The sequence below is a fragment of the Mastomys coucha genome, unplaced genomic scaffold (genome assembly GCF_008632895.1).
Source record: "Mastomys coucha isolate ucsf_1 unplaced genomic scaffold, UCSF_Mcou_1 pScaffold21, whole genome shotgun sequence".
Classification (NCBI taxonomy): Eukaryota; Metazoa; Chordata; class Mammalia; order Rodentia; family Muridae; genus Mastomys; species Mastomys coucha.
In genome coordinates this window covers 148,543,211-148,547,478 of record NW_022196904.1, presented here as the reverse complement: position 1 = coordinate 148,547,478, position 4,268 = coordinate 148,543,211, and the positions used below count along the sequence as shown (strand labels likewise).

General features: G+C 40.1%; 1 long non-coding RNA gene across 5 annotated transcripts in view; it reads left to right on the top strand.

The window, feature by feature from the left end:
- The first annotated feature begins 540 nt into the window (after positions 1 to 540).
- The window catches only part of LOC116101111, a 16,876-nt gene continuing 13,148 nt past the window's right edge, over positions 541 to 4,268 (top strand). For 4 of the 5 annotated variants that reach the window (XR_004122779.1, XR_004122777.1, XR_004122781.1 and 1 more), the window contains exons 1-2: positions 541 to 648; positions 1,980 to 2,059. This is a non-coding gene — a long non-coding RNA (uncharacterized LOC116101111). Of the gene's footprint in view, positions 1,094 to 1,979; positions 2,060 to 4,268 lie in introns of all 5 variants that reach the window. The other variant, XR_004122780.1, reaches the window with a different exon arrangement.

The window sequence follows — 4,268 nt, the reverse complement described above, 5'->3', positions numbered from 1 at the left end:
TCTCTGTTCATCTTACTCTCTGTCCACCACGTTCAGTTTAGTGTCGTTTGTGGGTTAGTTTTGATAACTGCCAGAAGATGCTTCTTGATCAGATCTGTTATTTCTGAGGTCCAAGGTGTGTGCATAAGAGAGAATGATTCAGAGGGTGAGCATGTCCGGAAGGGAAAAGAACACTATTACAGCAACCACTTGTTCCTCTTTGAGGTTTAGGGCATTGACTAGAAACATCGAGCCTTTGTTAGGGTGGCTTAGAACCGGACGTTAGGCAAGATGGAAGCTGGTGATCTGTTGCTTGTGACTTCAGCCTTGAAGGAAGAGCATTATCGGTTCCAGGTGAACACTCAGACATAGTAAACTCCTGACGTGCAGAGATGAGCAAGAATTTGTTTTTTGTTATTTATTTATTTATTTATTTATTTTTTACTTGATAGTGTCTTCTGTAGCCCAGGCTGTTCTCAGGTTCAGTCCGCAAAGGTTGATTTTGAACTTCCGGTCCTCCAGCTTTTACTTCCGGAATTCCTGGATTGACAGTTATGAACCACCACACTGAGCTTATGCTGTGCTAGGGAAGAAACGGAAAGCTTTCTGCACACTTGGCATGCACTTGACTAATTGAACTACTGCACATCCTGCAGGCTCAAGTAAAAAGTCAGTGCTTTTAGGAAAAACAGCTTTAAAACCTCTGGTTTAGCCAGATAGATGTAGTATAAATTAAAAATGCCCTAAGCATGAAAACACTTTGGATATATCTAATATCCTGGCATTGTGCTTAGTCTCATCTTCTTGAAATGTGCTCAGAATGTTCACACTAAAAATACAATTGTACGAAGCCAGCTATCTATCATACAAACCTGGTTGTTAAATGAAGTACTGACTGTCCGTTGATTAGACATTATGAGCCATGGTATAGGCAGTTTCTTCTCAGGACCACCTGCCTGACTGCTACTGCCCAGCATTACTTGAGAATATTGTCACATATATTGCTTGCTAGCTTGAGAACAGGTCAAAACTCCAAATCTCTTATTATGTGGGGAACCGTGTGAGGTGTGGCGGACGGCTCATGTCTGTGGTCTCAGTTACTCAGGAGGATGAGGTGGGAGAATCATCCGAACCCAGGAGTTAGGGTCTAATTTTGCCAGCATCCTTAGACCTTATAGAAAAGGAAAGGAAAGGGAAGGGGAGGAGAGGGGAGGGGAGGGAAGCGAAGCAAAGCAAAGCAAAGCAAAGCAAAGCAAAGCAAAAGAGGGGGCTGAAGAAAGAGCTTAGCAGGGAGAGGAGTACCAGGTGTACTTCCAGGGGACCCAGGTTTAATTCCCAGCCCTTGCAACCTGTCCTAGAGGATCCAGTGCCCTTGTCTGGCCTCCTTAGGCACCAAGCATGCATGTATGACACATATATACATGCAGGCAAAACCCACAAACATAAAGTGAAAATAAATAAGTCATTAAAAGAGAGAGGGAAAACAAAACCCAAAAATGTTGGGGTTCATCTGTACAACAGATCATGTGGTGACCGTTCCCGTTCCCACTGCCATCCAGAGCTCACTTGTGACCCAAGACATTCACACTGTAAGCTAGAAAAATCTATCAGACTGCAGCTCTCGAGTTCACTTTTTAAAAGTCTTCAAGATGCTTCTAATTCAAATCTAAGACTCCCTTTTTTAACTGGGTGCAGCTCCTTAGACTCAAAGAGTGAGGTTATAGTTTGTTCTGAATGTGCACCTTTGCTTTTCTTTGATTGGCACTGAATGAAACTTTGGCTTTCTTCAAGCAAAACAATAGGCTCTGAAATGAAATTACCACTTAAACATTTTAACAAGGAGTTATGGTTTTCTTTACAAAAAGTTTTTGTTGTTAGTAAGTTAGCAGCTATTGCCACAAGCTGAGACTACCTTCAAGAACTAACATTTTCTCCAAATTTGCTCTGAGGAAATTTCATCCCTTGGCTATTAACCTCCTTATCATTATTCTGATCACCAGCCTGGTACATTGGAGTCTCCGAAGGGTTTCAAATGGTTCCGAGAGCCACTAGCCTGTCAAATGATTGACACCAGGATCACGTAAGTCATGAAAGCAGCATGGATTATGCGGTTGCTAGGTGGCCTCAGATCGCTGCCCTTCAGAGCACCTGTTGATGGTAACATCTATCTGACGGTTGCTATGCGCTAGAGTCCCACTCTTAGCTTGTTGAAAGGATGAGTCTCAGCCAGGAATGGGTATAGCAGAATCAAGACAGAGAATGTCTAAAACATTGCAGATCAAACAAAACCAGCTGTAACTTTTAGGGAATTTAGCCTTGCCTAAGCTGCCAACAAATGAAATTGTCATCATTTCTATCAAGTGGTTGCCTCAGCCAATCAAGCCACCAACTAATGGTGATGTGATATATTCCAACAATATCTAGATTATTCCTATTTATTCATTATCACAATTATAATGATAATGAACAAATTTAAGCAAAACTGTTGGTCAAGGCTAAGACTAGGATCCTGCCAGTTACAGTCTGATTAACTGAATGTAAAACATACTTATTTTAGTATACTCTTTAACAATGCTGCTTTTATTTAAAATTTGATTTGTTATTGTAATAAGGACAAATGTCCAATTAGACATGACAATTGTTATCAATATGATGTTTAAATTATTTCTCTAAACAGAATAGGGTTGAGTGATTCTCCTTTTAGCTATTTGGACTTCTTTTTTATATAAATATCATATTTTCATTTCTATTCATTCAATGCAAAATTTCTGTTAACTCATGAGAGCTAAGAAATATACCATTCTTTAATTCATCAAATGTGCTATAACATTTCTTTTTAAAAATGTATTTTGGGTTGCAGGGATAGCTCCGCAGATAAGAGAGCATATGGCTTTTTTAGAAGACCTAAGTTTTGTTCCCAGCAACCACATCGGATACTTCACATCTTTAGCCACATTGAATCTGATGTCATTTTCTAGCCTCATCAGATACCTGCACACATGTGGATTACACAGAGACATGTATGCTTATAAATGTACATATACATAGTATAAAAATAGAATAATCTTATAACCAAATATTTCATACAAAATAATCTTAAAACCAATATTTTATACATGTATACAATGTATTTTGATAATATTCATCTCTCACCTTTTCCAGTTCTTCTCAGATACTACAACCTTATCAACTTCGTGTCTTTTAAAACAGCTTAAAGGGATGGCCCTAAAGTGTGGTTGATATACCCAGTGACTTTTTAGGGATGGGACTCTGTGGCCACGTCTCCTCAGTGCTGGAATTTTGTCTGGTTTGAATTTGTGCATGTTTTGTGCTTGCTATCACAGACTCTCTCAGTTCACAGATGCAAGAGTCCTGTTGTGTCTGGAAGGTGCTGCCTTCATGGAATCATCCACCACCTTCGGTTCTTATAATCTGTTCACTTGCTTTTCCACACAGATCCCCAAGCCTTGAGGAAAGGGCTTTGATGGAGATCCCATTTAGGACTAAGTGTGCTGCTGCTTCTTGCTCTCTGCACATGGCCCAGTTATGGGCTTCTGTTAATTTCCCATCTAATCCAAGAAGAAACTTCTCTGATAAGGGCTGAGTTCACTAACCTGTGAAGTTTCTGTTTGACGTCCTGAGTTGTTTGTGTCCAGTTTTATTTCAGTGTGGATTTTCCTTTAGTGATTCTATTTCCCTATAAAATTCTACTTTATGTCTTGAATTGTTTTAATCAACTGTGTTTTCACAGTCTTCCTTGACATATTATTTATTTGTATTCTCCTTAAGTTCCTTGAATATTCATAATTGTTATTTTAAAGCCCTTGTCTTGTGCTTTGGCTCAATTGTTCTTCTCAGGGCCTGCTGTGATAGGGTTCCTGGTTTCTAGAGGAGGCATGTTGTCTACATGTTTTTGTGCTGGGATCTAGGTAGCTGCAGTTATGATATTTGAAGTGCTTCTTGGCGTAGACATCTGGTTTTGTCCTTGTTGGTGTGTGTTTACTTCATTCCTTGGTTGCCGTTGTCCATTCTTGGTCCTAACCTGCTATGCCCACTCGTCTACACCAGTACTACACCTGCAGTATTGGGGGTAAAAGCCTGATCAAGGACAAGAGGCATTATGGCCCCAAAAGGGAGCTTGTGCCTCCTGGGTATTCAGATAGTCGCTGGCATCTCCTAACTCAGACGTGTTCCAGATTAGTCTTTCCAATCGTCAACACTCCCTCATATTTAGGCATAAAGGTACCCCAAGAAATGATTCGTAAATGGCTAAGATTGGGCATTGTTTC